Source organism: Magnolia sinica, chromosome 2 (genome assembly GCF_029962835.1).
Source record: "Magnolia sinica isolate HGM2019 chromosome 2, MsV1, whole genome shotgun sequence".
NCBI lineage: Eukaryota > Viridiplantae > Streptophyta > Magnoliopsida > Magnoliales > Magnoliaceae > Magnolia > Magnolia sinica.
Genome location: NC_080574.1, coordinates 75672008 through 75690367, shown reverse-complemented (window position 1 = coordinate 75690367; position 18360 = coordinate 75672008). Strand labels below are relative to the sequence as shown.

General features: G+C 44.5%; 1 non-coding gene across 1 annotated transcript; it reads right to left on the bottom strand.

The window, feature by feature from the left end:
* Positions 1 to 391: 391 nt before the first annotated feature.
* Positions 392 to 498, bottom strand: LOC131238281 (small nucleolar RNA R71). The gene has a single exon (XR_009167686.1). It is a non-coding gene; the product is annotated as a small nucleolar RNA R71 (small nucleolar RNA).
* Positions 499 to 18360: the final 17862 nt, after the last annotated feature.

The following is an 18360-nucleotide window of genomic DNA, read 5'->3' as shown; positions in this document are numbered from 1 at the left end:
GTTGAGGAAGTCCAGGATGAAATGAGGTGCATCAAGAACGCCCACCTCGTACCTTACGAGATTATCTACAACCGGCAGGGGTGAGCATGCCCTCATGCATGATTTTTCTAGAAAATACGGGACATATGGATATTAAGCCTCCAACTCCTTCCAAAATTCTATGGACTTGAATATGAAAGTCCATATCTACACTTGAAAGAGTTTGACGAGATTATAGCCGCATTATATTTTCCTAACGTGTCTGAGGACACGGTCAGATTAAAACTCTTTCCCTTTTCTTTGAAAGAGAGCTAAGACGTGGTTGCACTCACTACATCCCCGATCTATTAGCACATGGAATGACATGATAAGGGAGTTCATAAAGAAATTTTTTCCACATCATAACATGAACACCCTTAGAAAGTCAATCATGAACTTTGCCCAAAAGGAGGATGAAGTATTCTTCCAATTTTGGGAGCGGTTCAAGGATCTTGTCAGTTCATGCCCACAACATGATTTTGAAATGTGGTGCATTACACACTTTCTATGGTGGTCTGACATCTTTCATGCGCCAATTGGTCTAAACAATGTGCAATGAGGAATTTATGAATAAAAATGTCGAGGATGTGTGGGACTCTGTGGATAGACTTGTTGAAAACACACAATCATGAGACACATTCCCAAAATCAAGTACCACTTCTAAGCTTACTCAATCAAAGGAAAGGGGTGGATTATACATTTGGAAAGAGGATAATGATATCAATGCTAAAGTGGCTAATCTTATAAGGAAATTCGAGGCCATGAAACTAAAGAAGGATAAGGTTAAGGAAACTGTTTGCGGTATTTGTGATTGCAATGTTCACACAACTGAAAATTGTCCAACAATACCTGCCTTTCGAGAGGTGCTGAATGAGGAATCTAATATCCTGAACAATTACCAAAGACCTTTCAATGGACCTACCTCCAATACATATAATCCTAGTTGGAGAAATCATCCAAATTCCAGTTAGAGGAATGGAAAAACTACTACCCCTCAAGGTTTCTTCAATCAAATTCCAAATAAAGGAAAACCTCAAGAAGAATCGATTCAAAATTTCACACAAACTAAGGAGCTTACTCAAGCAATACGAGAACTTACAAAATTTATGCAAAAGATGGATTCACGTGTTACGGTTATAGAAAGGGGGATGCTTCCTGCTTAACCTCTCCCCAATCCTAAACCACAACATGAGATAAGTGATCCAAGCTCTTCAAATCAGATGGAGCAAGTTAAGTCTATCACTACTCTTAGGAGTGGGAAGACCATTGAAAAACCATTCCGGTTAGGGTAAAAAAGCCTAAGGACCCGGAAGATGACAACGATGATAGATTTAGCATTGCTCCACAAGAATTGGAACTGAAACTTCAAGGCAAGCCGATTGCCCTATTCCCCCAATGGTTGGTTACACCAAAATCTCTCTAATTCTCAGGACATTCTAGAGGTGTTGAAACAAGTGAAGGTAAATATTCTTTTACTAGATGCGGTTAAACAAATATCTTCATGTGCCAAATTTCTGAAAGACTTGTGTACAACCAAAAGACGGTAAAATATTCAAAAGAAAATCTTTTTAACTGAAAAAGTGAGTGCTATCCTAAAGCAAGATGTGCCATAGAAATACAAAGATTTTGGTCGCCCAACCATACCTTGTGTAATTGGGAACTACCGAATTGAGCACGCACTTCTTGATTTAGGAGCAAGGGTAAATCTGATTCCTTACTCGGTGTGCAAACAGTTAGGTTTAGGTGAATTAAAACCCACCCTAACCACATCACAACTTGTTGATTGCTCAGTTCGTGTACCGTGAGGGGTAATTGAGGATGTGTTAGTTCAGGTTGAAATATTCTACTACCCAATAGATTTTATCGTCCTGTATACGCAACTCATCAGTAACATGAGCACTCAAATTCCCGTGATTCTTAGTTGTCCATTCCTCGCCACTTTAAACACAATCATTAATTGCAAGAATGGAGTCATGAGTATGTCTTTCGGGAATATGACATTGGAGTTGAATATCTTTTTCAACACAGGCAAACAGTTAGAGGATGTTGACAATTTCTACAACATTAATATGATTGACTCTTTCGTGGAAGATAAAACACTTTTGACCTTATCCTCTGACCCTTTAGAGACGTGCCTGACCCATTCCCATGATTTTGATGATGATATGATTAGGGAGATGGGGACCATGCTGAATACTATGCCGGTACTTGAAGTTAACCGGTGGAGGCCACAATTCGAAGAATTGCCCCAAATTGATGTAGTGCCTCTACAGTATAACCTCAAGGCACCGAAGCTTGACCTAAAACCTTTGCCCTTTGATTTAAAATATGTCTATTTAGGTCAAGGTGAGACATACTCGGTGGTGATTTCTTCCCACCTTGAGTAAGAATAGGAGAGTATGCTCATCTCTACTCTCATTAAGCACAATGGAGCCCTTGAATGGCCGATTGTGGACCTTAAGGGAATTGACCCTTTGATTTGTACTCACCACATTCAACTAGAGGATAATGTGAAGACATCACGACAACTACAACATAGATTAAATCCAAACATGAAGGAAGTGGTTAAGGCCGAGGTTATTAAACAATTGGATGTGGGTATCATATACCCAATATCTGATAATCAATGGGTGAGTCCAACTCAGGTGGTTCCTAAGAGGTCCGGAATCACTATCGTAGCTATAGCTAACAATGAACTTATGCCAACTAGAATCACTACTGGTTGGAGAATGTGCATTGACTATAGGAAGTCGAATACCGTCACAAGGAAAGACCACTTTCTGTAAGGCCCGTATCGTAGACCGTACCGTTCCGTAGGCTTCTGCGGTTCTCCCGGTCAAATTTCGGTGACCCGCGGTGCGTAAATAGCATTTGCATGCGATCCTAAGTCGCATCCCATATATTAAAGTTAGCTCGACCCGAGACTTGTACCCTAGCAACTGCGCCGTCGCCGCGGTTCTAATGCCGTGTCTCATATGCCGATGCGATACACAGGCCAGGAGTAGTGGGTCCGTGTTCATTTCAAGGAAAACGGCATGCCTTATGAATTTCGAGAGAATCTCTACAACCTATCACATCACATCAATCAATCACTACTCAAGTACATATCCCATCACTCCACTCATTACGCCCATCCCTCTCTTACATAAGCCATCCCCGAAGTCAAATCTTTCTTACAACACCCATCCCTCTCATCCCATCTTTATTACAACACTATCCCTCTCTCCCATACATCACTCCATCCCATCCCATTCACCCCCAAAAATCCCAAGCAACCATGAGAGAAAAATTCTATGGAGAGAAAGAAGCCAAGAGAGGCCCACTTCTTACCCCCTCATCTCACCATCCAACCCTTCAATCTTCATCATCCTCCATCAAAATCAAAGCTTTGGAGCTAAGGATTCCAAGGAGCTAAAGAAGAAGGCCATAGGTGGGTGTTTGTAGGATTAGATTTGTATTTTTGATGATGGGCCAAGTGAGGCCTACTAATCGATGGTATGGATCTCACTTTGGACCCTAGGTATGGCCGATGGCCCACCATGACTCATATGTTCATTCCATTATGGGGCCATTCTCCATCGACCCCCATCATGATGTTTATTTTCCTAGTATGTAAAGGGTCATCTAGCCTATTCTTACTGTTGGGCCCACATGTAATGGGACCCACTTGATGTATGCCTTGTAATGCATGGTAGGGAGGGCCCATAGTGCCGGGGTCCCTCCCATCGCATGCGTTTCTCTCTCTCTCTCTCTCTCTCTCTCTCTCTCTCCCTGTTTGAATGGCCCACCATGAAGCATGATATTATCTAAGCCATCGATCATCCGGTGGTGGCAACCCACCCCGATGTATCTTGCATCCATGCCACCGTCCAGGGCCAGGACGCTGCCACTTTTTTTAAAAAATAATAAATAAATAAATAATAGAATATTATATTGCATGTGGCGGGCCACACGTGGGACCCACCTAATATGGAAGATGATTGGCTGGTGTAACTCACACCAGCTATTTAGTTGATGTAATGACATCAGCAAGCTACGTGGGACCCACCCCATGTATATTGATTTAGACCGTCCACCTGTTGGGGACCTACAACACACATGTGTGTTATCTATACCATCCACTCATCTGGACGTAGCCCCACACCAGCTATGTAGCTGATGTATTGACGTTAGCAAGGTGGTCTTGTCACAGGGGTGATCCAGACTGTCCGTCCATTTTTTCTGGTGGGCCACACATGTGGACCCCACCATGAGGTATGGGTTTTATCCAAATCATCTGTGTATGTGGACACCACACACCCCAGCTATATGGTTGCTGATGACATCAGCAGGCCCTGTGGCTCTCGTACGATGTATGTGTTATACCTAAACCGTCCAGCTGGGACGTGGACCAACCACTGATGTATGTGTTACATCCAAACCATCCATCCAATTGGCAAGCTCATCTTAAGGCTTGAGACTAAAAATGAGGCAGATCTATCAGGTGGACCACACTACAGAAAACAATGGAGATTGAACGCTTACCATTGAAATCCTTTAGGGATCACAAAAGTTCTGGATCAATATGATATTTGTTTTCCTTCTTGATTCAGGTCTTTCTGACCGCATGAATAGATTGGATGGAAAATAAATGTTATGGTGGGCCCTCCAAATTTTAAGGGTGGAAATCATTATCTCCACTGTTATTTGTGGTATGGTCCAGATGATCTTCCAAGGTGATTCATTTTTGGGTAATGCTCTAAAAAGATCTCTAAAATAGTTGAATGGCGTAGATGGTGCGGCCCATTGTTGCAGCCCATCTTGTTGTATATGAGGCCCATTGGTGTGGCCCATGTGATGTGGCCCACTCGATGTATATGAGGCCTATTGGTGCAGTCCATGTGATGTGGCCCACTTGATGTAGATGAGGCCCATTGATACGACCCATGTGATGTGGCCCACTTGATGTATATGAGGCCCATTGGTGCGGCCATGTGATGTGGCCCATCTTGATGTATATGAGACCCATTGGTGCGACGCATGTGATGTGGCCCATCTTGATGTATATGAGGCCCATTTGTGCGGCCCATTGTTGCGGCCCATTGTTGTGACCCATCTTGATGTATATGAGGCTCATTGGTGTAGTCCATGTGATGCAACCCATCTTGATGTAAATGAGGCTCATTGGTGCGGCCCATGTGATGCAGCCCACTTGATGTATATGAGGCCCATTGGCGTGACCCATGTGATGCGTCTCACTTGATGTATATGAGGCCTATTGGTGTGGCCCATGTGAGATGTATGTGAGGACTTTGCGTGAGGCTGAATGTGATGTATATGAGGTCCATTGTGATGTGTGATTCCACCATGATGTATGTAGTGATGTTTATGGCGGGCCATGCCTTGGGAGCAATGATGGTGTGACATCCACATTGTAAGAGCAATGATGGTTAAATGTCCTCATTGCAACTCTCCCTAGGGCCCATTATTATGCCCAGATTGGTTATGTGTAGGCCGTCTAGGCCAATCCTTGTTATGGAGAGAGTTCATCACCATATAACATACTTAGTATAGCTCCATGATTCATGACCATACGCATCATATGTATGCTTGACATGAGGTATGACTGATCATAGCATATGCCATTGGGCAAATTGTCTATGGGGCTCCCTGATAGGTGGAGTTGCCCCACATGAGTGCGCGGTATGCTTAAGATTGCTGCATAACTAGACAATATGATTCATGCATCTTACATTTCTGTGATATGATTTCTGTACACCTTAGCATCATCAGGGCCATAGCTTTCACAAGCATAACGTGGATAACATGATCATACACTGGAAATACTATTACTAGCATCGGGGCACCATAAATGTCCTTGGGTGAAAATTTCTAAACCTGATGGTACCAGAGGATGACTCCAACGTCAAGACCGAGTGGATACATGAGTGCACAAGGGCCGTATACCAGTAGGCCACATCTCCCACTGTGTCATGGTTAGTTGGAAAGGGGTGTGACCTTACCTGCCTAAGTGTGGGGGCAATATTTAGGTTAAGTTTGACTAGCTTGAGGAATGGGTTCACTATTGACGTGCCAGACCCGATATTGGTAGACGGATAGTGAGGTCTCTTACACTTACCCAGTTGTGCGCTCGGATAAGGGTCGCAAGCTGGCGTAGAGTGTACTAGACCTCGGTGATTATCCAGAGTGAGATCTACACTGATACTTGATTCTCTAGTAATGAGCTGCATTGATATGTGGATTCAAATGAGGACTGGTATGCTTGAGTTGCATCTCGCATCGCATGACATTGATATGGATGATAGCATTCATGCCTTGCATCGTATAGCCTTGGTACGGCTGATAGTATTCATGGATTCGCCAGCATATTCCGCATTACTCTGATATTGCATTCCGAGCACACTTATATTGCACACACACTCTTACCACCCTCTAAGCTTTCTATAAGCTTATGCACGATTAATGCATGTAGGTGATGCCAGGACGCAGCCATATCTTATTAGGAGTAGGAGTGTACAGTCGAGCTTTAGGAGTTTTCGTTATTATTATCATTGTATTTTCCTTTTTTAGCATTGTACCTTAAAGTTTTTGATCATAGTAGATTTTGTAATGGTGTCTTGGTTATTGTTCGTAGGTTATGCTTATGGTTATGGTTTTTACGAAATAAATTCATGTTAAATAATCCTTCTTGTAAGATCGCAGGATCGAAACCTAGTATATGGGTGCCGGGAGCTGAGAATGGGGTACTACGGAGGCTATCGACGCCGGATTCGATAATTGAAAATTTTGTGAGCCCGATTTTTGAGTTTAGGGGGTGACAGAAGTTGGTATCAGAGCATAACTTGGGAATAATTCAGGACAACATCACATATCTACTATGAGTTCATGACAAATAGGTCCCAAGTGCGTAACCTTCCGATTTAGTTCTCTAATGTGTGTGCCTTCGAGAGTTCTTAAGGTTGATAGGCGTCCTTGTTCTTCCCTATAGGACATACCGCCCAGGAGAGTGACCCGAGCAACTCCTGCTCCTCCACCTACGACTCGTGCTCTACCACCTATGACTCCCACTCTACCACCAGAGATCCCTGCTACCCAGCCTGAAGACGCCGCTCCTCCACCCGAGATCGGTGCGCATCCGACTGTACCCGTGAGTGCCTCCCATTTATAGCAGATGTTGCAGGTTCTGACAGCCGCCCTTTAGGGGCAGGGCAGGCACCTTGTTATTTCACTAGCACAGGCAGAGTAGGAGCACACGAGCGCCCTTCTTTGAGAGTTTCGACAGCTCGATCCCCCGCGTTTCCTGGGCGAGCCAGATTCGACAGTAGCCGAGAGATGGCGCTCCGAGGTGGAGAAAATTTTTGATACGATGGGATGTACGACCCAGCAGCGGGTCTGGTTAGTCATATTTCTTCTTCAGGGTGAGGCCGAGCATTAGTGGACCTCCATCACCCGTGTTATACGAGCTGACTTCATTTGGACATGGGGGGATTTCATTGACCAATTCGACCAGCAATACTTCCCCGACCACATTTGTTGGTAGCGAGTGTTAGAGTTCGAGACCTTAGTGTAGGGAGACATTTTTGTGGCACAGTATGCGGCTCGTTTCATGGTGCTATTGAGGTTCGCGCTGTATTTGTTTGATGATGAGGAGTAAAAGGCCCACCGTTTCGAGAACGATTTGTATTATGGTCTTTGAGGCCATGTTGTTGGGCATGAGTTCCCGACTTTTCATGCGGTAGTACATAGGGCTAAGATTTATGAGACTAAGTGGGCCGACACGCAGAGTGATCGAAATAATGGGAGAGACCGAAAGAGGCAGGCCCTCTGATCCCAGCAGCATCGGCGGCCGTAGAGACACAAGAGTCACCCATCTGCCAAAGCACAAGCAGCACCAGTGGCACCTTCAGCGCCACCCCGGCAGCCGTTTACAGGGACTTATTTTAGATGTGGTGAGATAGGGCACCGCATGCATGAGTACCCCTGCCCTCAGTAGCAGTAGCAGCCGAGAGGGCCACAATAGCCTCCACTGCAGCAACGACCATAACAACAACGACCCCATTAGTAGCGACCACAACCACCTCAGCTGCCGAGGCCCCAGAAGCAGCAGAGACAATAGTATAGGTCGCCCTAGTGGCAGCAGCAGCAACAACACTCTTAGAGGGGACATACACATCCCCATCTAGCTCAAGCTAGGTTCTATGCGGCTCATCAGGACCCGCAGTCCTTCGGAGGAGTCGTGAGGGTATACTTCCAGTCTTTGCATGCATCACTTGAGTTTATTTTGATTTTGGTGCTTCGCATTCTTTTATGCCCGAGGGATTTTACCGTTCGACTGGATTGCTGATAAAGTCTGCTTGCGAGGGGTTGACTGTATCGACGCCTTTGGAGAAGACTACAGTGTTAGGCCGCTTCTGTTCATCTTACCCCATGTTGGTGGGAGAGATTTTCTTACCCGTCGGCTTGTTTGTGCTGCCGATGTCAGATTTTGAAGTCATCTTGGGTATGGATTGGCTTGCCGAGACTACGTCGTATTGGACTGCTTCGCGAGGACAATCACGTTCTATATACTAGGCTTGCCGCAGTTCCAGTTCATTGTCGAGCCTAGAGGAGAGCCGTTGTCTTGTTTGATGTCGTGTGTAGTAGAGGAGCCCATGGCGGTGAGAATTGATCAGTTGCCAGTTGTTTACGATTTTCTCGATGTGTTCCAGGATATTCCGGGGTTGCCGTTGCATCGGCATATTGAGTTTCAGATTAATCTTATGCCCGGTACCACGCCTATCTCAAAGGCCCCGTATAGTATGGCACCGATGGAGTTGCAGGAACTGTAGTGACAGTTAGACGAGTTATGTGAGTTGGGGTTCATTTGTTCGAGCAGTTCACTATGGGGAGCGCCAGTACTCTTCATCAGGAAGAAGGATGGCTCGTTGAGGCTCTACGTTGATTACCGTGAGCTCAACAGAGTCACGATTAAGAACACATATCCAATCTCGCGGATCAACGATTTATTTGATCAGCCGCAGGGTGAACAGTTCATTTTAAAGATTGACCTGCTTTCTAGTTATCATCAGATTCAAGTCCGCGAGGAGGACATTTCGAAGACAGCTCTCAGGATGCGCTATGGTCATTTTGAGTTCCAGATCATGTCCTTCGGACTGACCAATGTGCCTGCAGTATTCATGCAAGTGATGAACGAGGTCATCCGTTCGTATCTTAATCAGTTTGTTGTGGTATTCATCGATGACATTCTAAAATATTCAAGGACCTGTGAAGAGCATGTGCATCATTTGGAGATTGCGTTGCAGACCCTCCGTGCCCACCAGCTATATGCGAAGCTGGAGAAGTGCTAGTTTTGGCAGGTGAGGTGAAGTTCATCGGTCACGTGGTGACGAGGGAGGGTGTCACTGTGGACCCCTCAAAGGTTGAGGCAGTGCATCAGTGGGGCCAGCCCACGAATGCATCTGAGATCCATAGTTTCCTTGGTTTGGCAGGCTACTACTGGCGTTTCATTAAGGGCTTCTCCCGTATTGTAGCCCCATTGACCAGGTTGACTTGGAAAGGCACAGAGTTTATTTGGAGCAATGCCTATGAGCAAGCATTTATGGAGTTGAAGGACCGCCTCACGTCTGCTCCTGTGCTCACTCTTCCCTCTGGGAGTGATGGATTTGTTGTATTTATTGATGCCTCACATATTGGTTTGGGTGCTGTCCTGATGCAGCACGGGAAACCGGTGACCTTTGCGTCTCGACAGCTCAAGGTCCATAGCTAAACTACCCCACGGATGATTTAGAGCTGGCAGTAGTCGTCTTCGCACTTAAGGTGTGGAGGCACTATCTCTATGGGGTTAGGTTCAAGCTCTTCTCCAACCACTAGAGCTTGAAGTATCTATTCTCTCAGTCCGAGTTAAACATGAGGCAGAGACGTTGGATGGAGCTCCTGAAGGATTATGATTTTGATATCCAGTACTACCTAGGTAAGCAAACGTGGTGGCGGATGCCCTCAGCCGTCAGCCACGAGGCCTGATAGCACACATGATATTCAGGAGTGGAGGATGCTCGAGGATATAATAGAGTATGACTTCGAGTTTGGTCTACAGTCTTCTATTGTTCAACTATCGAGCATGTCGATTCAACCCTCTTTTATTGCAAGGGTGATTGAGGCTCAACAGACAGACAAGTCATTACAGGGTTACCGAGCAGAGGCAGCATCTGAGAGTCAGTTAGATTGATAGATTGGTTCTGATGGTGGACTTCGCTTCAGAGGCCGATTATGTGTCCCGGATATTCCTGAGTTGTGTAGAGATCTTATGACCGAGGCATATCGATCGTGATTTTCTATCCACCCTGTCTCGACGAAGATGTACCATAATATGAAGTGATATTATTATTGGGTGGGGATGAAGTGCCAGATCTCCAGTTTTGTGGCCCAGTGTGACACATGCCAGTGTGTCAAGGCCGATCATCAGAGACCCCCTGGTCTATTGCAGCCGTTGAGCTTCCCGACGTGGAAGTGGGAGCACTTGTCAACAGATTTCATTATGGGTTTGCCGATGACTTAGTGCGACATGACGCCATCTGGGTTGTCGTGGATCGCATGACGAAGTCTGCACATTTTCTTTCGATTCATGTGACCTGGTCTTTGGACCGGCTTGTGAGGTTATTTATCGAGGAGATTGTGAGACTTCACGGCGTTTCAGTCTCAATCATTTATGACCGAGACCCGAGGTTCACGTCTCGGTTTTGGGGGAGCTTTTAGAGAGTGATGGGGTCTGTTTTGCAGCTCAGCACCGCATATCATCCACAAACCGATGGGCAGACTGAGAGGGTCAAACAGATCCTTGAGGATATGCTTCGGACTTGTGTGATTGACTTCGGAGGTAGCTGGGATGAGTATTTATGATTGGCTAAGTTTGCATATAGCAACAGCTATCAGGCGACCATTGGCATGACTCCTTTTGAGGAAAGATATGACAGACCATGTAGATCTCCGAGTTGTTAGACTGAGGTTGGAGAGCAGCATCTCCTAGGTCCCGAGCTTATACAGTAGATGTCAGAAGCTATCGATATCATCAGGCAGAGGATGTGCACAATTCAGAGCCGACAAAAGAGTTTTGTTGAACGCCGGAGTCGTCCCTTAGAGTTGGCTGTTGGGGATATAGTGTATCTCAAGGTCTCGCCCATGAAGGGCGTAGTTTGATTTGGAGCAAAGGGTAAGCTTGCCCCGAGATTCATAGGACCTTTCAAGATCACCGAGCGCATTGGGGCCGTGGCCTATTGGCTTGCCTTGCTATCTTAGTTATCTGGCATCCACAATATTTTTTATGTCTCTATGTTGAGGAAGTGTGGGTTAGACATCGTTCATGTTATCGATTGGCAGCCGCTGGAGGTTCGCGATGACACTTCTTACATTGAGCAGTCAGTTCATATCCTTCATCGGAAGGAGTAGGTAGTCCGGACCAAGGTCATTCCCTTGGTGAAGGTGCAGTAGGGTCACCATTCTGTTGATGAGGCGTCTTGGGAGTGCGAGGCCGAGATTCGAGAGCGCTATCCCCATCTCTTTAATGATTAATTATATGTTGTATCTTGTATGCTGTCTCCGATTATATATGATGTTATGTTTCCTCTTCCTTATGAATTATGTCTAGTTGCGATGATTGTGTAAATTTCGAGAATAAAATTTTTATGAGGGGAGAGTTGTAAGGCCCGTATCCTACATCATACCATTTTGTAGGCTTCCACGGTCCTCCCGATTGAATTTCGGCGACCTGCGACACATAAATAGCATTTGCCCACAACCCTAAGTCGCATTCCGTATATTAGAGTCAGCTTTACCCTAGCGACCGCGCTATCGCAGCGGTTCCAACGTCGCGTCTCACTCGCTGATGTGATACCCAGGCTAGGAGTTGTGGGCACGCGTTCATTTCGAGGAAAACGCCGTGCGTTGCGAATTATGAGAGAATTTCTACAACCCATCACATCACATCAATCAATTAATCACTAGTCAAGTACACATCCCATCACTCCACCCATCACACCCATCCCTCTCTTACATAAGCCATCCCCAAAGTCAACTCTTTCTTACAACACCCATCCCTCTCATCCCATCTTTCTTAAAACCCCATCCCTCTCTCCCATACATCACTCCATCCCATCCCATTCTCCACCAAAAATCTCAAGCAACCATGAGAGAAAAATTCTAAGGAGAGAAAAGAAGCCAAGAGAGGCCCACTTGCTACCCCCTCATCTCACCATCCAACCTTTTAATCTTCATCATCCTCCATTAAAATCAAAGTTTAGGAGCCAAGGATTCCAAGAAGGTAAAGAAGAAGGCCATAGGTGGGTGTTTATAGGATTAGATTTGTATTTTTGATGATGGGCCAAGTGAGGCCTACTGATCGATGGTATGGATCTCACTTTGGACCCTAGGTGTGGCCGATGGCCCACCATGACTCATATGTTCATTCCATGATGGGGCTATTCTCCATGGACCCCATCATGATGTTTGTTTTCCTAGTATGTAAAGGGTCATCTAGACCTTGCATTCTGGTGGAAAGGGATCTCCATCGTGGAAAGTTCTTACTGTTGGGCCCACATGTAATGGGACCCACTTGATGTATGTCTTGTAATGCATAGTAGGGAGGGCCCATAGTACCGAGGTCCCTCCCATCACACGCATTTCTCTCTGTCCCTATTTGAATGACCCATCTTGAAGCATGATATTATCCACGCCATCCATCATCCGGTGGTGGAAACCCACCCCGATGTATCTTGCATCTAAGCTGCCGTCTAGGGCCTGGATGTTGCCACTTTTTAAATAAACAATAAATAAATAAATAACAGAATATTATATTGCATGTGGTGGGCCACACGTGGGACCCACCTAATATGGAAGATGATTGGCTGGTGTAACTCACACCAGCTATTTAGCTGATGTAATGACATCAGCAAGCTACGTGGGACCCACCCCATGTATATTGATCCAAACTATCCACCTGTTGGGGACCCACAACACACATGTGTGTTATCTATACCATCCACTCATCTGGACGTGGCCCCACACCAGTTATGTAGTTGATGTATTGACGTCAACAAGGTGGTATGATCACAGGCGTGATCCAGACCGTTCGTCCATTTTTTCTGGTGGGCCACACATGTGGACCCCACCATGAGGTATGGGTTTTATCCAAATCGTCAGTGTATGTGGACACCACACACCAGCTATATGGCTGTTGATGACATCAGCAGGCCCTATGGGTCTGTACGATGTATGTGTTATACTTAAACCGTCCAGCTGGACGTGGACCCATCGCTGATGTATGTGTTACATCCAAACTGTCCATCCAATCGGTGAGCTTGTCTTAAGGCCTTAGACTAAAAATGAGGCAGATCTATCAGGTGGCCCACACTGCAGAAAATAGTGGAGAATTGAACACCTACCATTGAAATCCTTTAGGGATCACAAAAGTTCTAGATCAATATTATCTCCACTGTTATTTGCGGTTTGGTCCAGATGATCTTCTGAGGTGATTCATTTTTGGGTAATGCTCTAAAATAGATGAATGGAGTAGATGGTGCTGCCCATTGTTGCAGCCCATCTTGATGTATATGAGGCCCATTGGTGTGGCCCATGTGATACGGCCCACTTAATGTATATGAGGCACATTGTTGCAGCCCATGTGATGTGGCCCACTTGATTTATATGAGGCCCATTGATGTGGCCCATGTGATGCGGCCCGCTTGATGTATATGAGGCCCATTGGTGCGCCCATTGATGTAGCCCATCTTGATGTATATGAGGCCCATTAGTGCGGCTCATGTGATAAGACCCATCTTGATGTACATGATGCCCATTGGTGTGGCCCATTGTTGTGACCCATCTTGACGTATATGAGGCTCATTGGTGCGGTCCATGTGATGCGGCCTATCTTGATGTATTTAAGGCTCGTTGGTGCGGCCCGTGTGATGCAGCCCACTTGATGTATATGAGGCCCATTTGTGCGGCCCATGTGATGCGGCCCACTTGATGTACATGAGGCCCATTGGTGCGGCCCATGTGAGATGTATGTGAGGCATTTGTGTGAGGTTGAATGTGATGTATATGAGGTCCATTGCGATGTGTGATTCCACCATGATGTATGTAGTGATGTTTATGGCTGGCAATGCCATGGGAGCAATGATGGTTTGACGTTCACATTGTAAGAGTAATGATGGTTAAATGTCCGCATTGTAACTCTCCCTAGGTCCCATTGTTAGGCCCAGACTGGTTATGTGTAGGCCGTCTAGGCTCATCCTTGTTTTGGAGAGAGTTCATCACTATATAACATGCTTAGTATAACTCCATGATTCATGACCATATGCATCATATGTATGCTTGACATGATGTATGACTAATCATAGTATATGCCATTGGGTAGATTATTTATGAGGCTCCCTGATAGGCGGAGTTGCCCCACATGAGCGCGCGGTACACATAAGATTGCTGCATAACTGGACAGTATGATTCATCCATCTCGCATTTGTATGATATGATTTCTGTACACCCTAGCAACATCAGGGCCATAGCCTCCACAAGCATAACATGGATGGCATGATCGGACACTGGAGATACTATTACTAGCATCGGGGTGCTATAAATGTCCTTAGGTAAAAATCTCTAAACTCGATGGTACTAGAGGATGACACCAACATCAAGATCGAGTGAATACATGAGCGCACGATGGTCGTATACCAGTAGGCCGTGTCTCCCATTATGTTATGGTCGGTTGGAAAGGGGTGTGACCTTACCCGCCTAAGTATAGGGGCAATATTTAGGTCGAGTTTGACTAGCTTGAGGAGTGGGTCCGCTATCGATGAGCCAGACCCAATATTGGCAGGTGGATAGTGAGGTCTCTTACACTTACCCAGTTGTGCGCTTAGATAGGGGCGGCAAGTTGGTGTAGTGTACTAAACCCCGGTGATTATCCAGAGTGAGATCTATACTGATACTTGATTCTTTAGTCATGAGCTGCATTGATATGTGGACTCGGATGAGGACCGGTATGCTTGAGTTGCATCTCGCATCACATGGCCTTGATATGGCCAATAGCATTTATGCTTTGCATCGCATAGTCTTATTACGACTGATAGTATTCAAGGATTCACCAGCATATTCCGCATTACTCTTATATTGCATTCTAAGCATGCTTATATTGCACACACACTCTCACCACCCTCTAAGCTTTCTATAAGCTTATGCACGATTGATGCGTGTAGGTGACGCCAGGAGGCAGCCATAACTTAGTAGGAGCAGGAGCGTGTAGTTGAGCTTCAGGAGTTTCCGTTATTATTATAATTGTATTTCCCTTTATGAGCATTATTCTTTAAATTTTTTGATAATAGTGGATTTTATGATGGTGTCTTGGTTATTGTTCGTGGGTTATGCTTGTTATGGAATAAATTCATTTTGAAAAATCGTCTTTGTCGGATCCCAGGATTGGAACTTGGTATATGGGTGCCGGGAGCCGAGAATGGGGTACTACAGAGGCTGTCGGTGCCAGATTCAGTGATTAGGAATTTTGTGATCCCGGTTTCTAAGTTTAGGGTGTGACACTTTCCTTTACCCTTTATTGATCAAATTTTGGAAAGGCTAGCTAGTCACTCTTACTATTGCTTCCTTGACGGTTATTTGAGATACAATTAGATCGAGATTGCCCTTGAAGATCAGGAAAAGACTACATTTACATGTCCTTACGACACCTTTGCTTATCGAAGGATGCCATTTGCGTTATGTAATGCCCCCACCACTTTTCAGCGATACATGTTGAGTATTTTTTCTGACATGGTGGGGCAATATTTAGAGGTCTTCATCAACGATTTCTCGGTCTTTGGTCCATCCTTCAGTGAATGTTTGAAAAATTTGAAAAATGTGCTGAAGCGATGTGAGGAAAAGAATTTGGTACTAAATTGGGAGAAGTACCACTTCATGGTTTGTAAGGGAATTGTCCTTGGACACATCATCTTATCCAAGGGAATTGAGGTAGATAAGGCTAAAATTGTTCTTATCTTTAACCTACCTCTACCTAAGAACATAGGAGATGTGAGATCCTTCCTAGGACACGCCGGGTTTTACAGAAGATTCATAAAGGACTTTAGTCACTCTCTCGTCCTCTATGTAATCTACTTCAAAAGGATGCATCATACGAGTGGACTGAGCAATGTCAGGAAGCTTTTAGTAAGCTTAAGGGCATTTTAACCACTACACCTATGATGCAGCCACCCGACTGGAGCCTTCTTTTTGAACTTATGTGCAACGCGTCTGACTATGCTCTTGAGGGGATTTTAGGCCAGAGAAAAGAAAAGAAATCCTACGTTATTCATTACGCAAGTAGAACTCTAAATCCTGCCCAAGTGAATTACTCGACTACGGAAAAGGAACTCTTAGCCGTAGTGTTTGCTTTGGAGAAATTTAGGTCCTACTTGATCGGATCTAAGATCGTCATTTACACAGATCATGCGGTACTCAAGTACATTCTTTCTAAGAATGATGCTAAGCCCCGCCTGATAAGATAGATCCTCTTACTCCAAGAATTTGATTTGGAAATAAAAGATAAAAAGAGAGTAGAGAACGTAGTATCTTACCATCTTTCCCGCCTTAATCTCTTCGATTCCCTTGAGACGACACATATAAATGACATGTTTCCTGATGAACAATTGTTTAAAGTCTCTCATTCTCCTTAGTTTGCTGATATTGCTAATTATCTTGCCACGGGTTTCATGCCGACACGTTGGACTATGCAAGATAAGAAAAAATTCTTCGTCGAAGTTCGTAAGTTCTTCTGGGATGATCTATATTTGTTTAAATATTGCTCAGACCAAATCTTAAGGAGATGTGTACCAGACAATGAACACCAAAGTGTTATCTCCTTTTGTCGCTCTCAGGCCTGTGGTGGTCACTTTTCTGCTAAAAAGACCATGGCCAAAATCCTGCAGTATGGTTTTTACTGGCCCACTATGTTCAAGGACACTCATTAGTTTTGTAAAGCTTGTGAGCTTTGTCAGAAGTTGGGAGCATTGTGCTGTCGAAATATGATGCCTCTGAACCCCATTTTGATCATTGAAGCATTTAATTATTGGGGCATTGATTTCATGGGACCATTCCCCCAATCCTTTGGGAATTTATACATTTTGCTTGCCGTAGACTATGTCACTAAATGGGTTAAAGCGATTCCATACCTGAACAATGACCATCAAACGGTCATTAAGTTCTTAAAAGAGAACATCCTTTCCTGGTTTGGAACGCCTCGAGACATCAGTAGTGATGGGGGCTCACATTTTTGTAATAGGCCATTCGCGAACTTAATGAAGAAATATAGCATCTCTCACAAGGTGAGCACTCCATACCACCCACAAAGAAGTAGGTAAGCTGAGATTTTCAATAGGGAGATCAAACATATTTTGGAGAAAATGGTTAACCCTGATCGAAAGGATTGGTCAATCCGATTGACCGATTCTTTATGGGCTTACCGTACCTCATTTAAGACCCCTATTGGAATGTCTCCCTTTAAACTTGTCTATGGGAAGGCGTGCCACTTGCCTATAGAGTTGGAACATATAGCCTAATGGGCTATTAAAAATCTGAATTTCAACTTGGACAACGCTAGCGCGCTATGCAAACTTCAGTTAAATGAACTTAAAGAAATTTGGAATAATGTGTATGAGAACTCAAAAATTTACAAGGACAGGATGAAGGTGTTTCATGACTAACACATTCTTCGAAAATCATTCACACTATGTCAGAATGTCCTTTTGTATAATTCTTGGTTACATCTCTTTCTAGGTAAACTCCGATCTCGTTGGACCGGCCCATTCACTATTACCAATGTTTATCCTCATGGGGCTGTCGAGATTCGGAATCCAATCAATGGCAATGAATTCAAAGTAAATGGACATTGATTAAAGCCATCTGTTGAGAAATTTGATTAAGAGGACATGTCCATACCTCTAAATGATCCTATGTACTAGGATTGATCTCCTAGTCTGATGGAGGTATAGGTAGGTTTATTGCTTTCATAGGAATAGGATAGTTTGCTTTCTGCTATTTGAGTATAGTTTGCTTTTTGTTGGTTTAACTCTTTTGCTAACCCACTTTCACGCTGAGATCCTTTGGAAAAAAGCTTCAAAATTCCTTCATCAAGCACTATCTTTCCATCACTTCTCCTTCAATTACATTGTCTCTTTTGTAAATTATGCTTATTTCTTTTACATTGAGGATAATGTAGATTTTAGGTTGGGGGTGGGAGATTAGGTAAACTAATCAGTGTTTTCTCAGTTTTGATCAAAAATTGTAAAAATTTTGAAAAATTTTCAT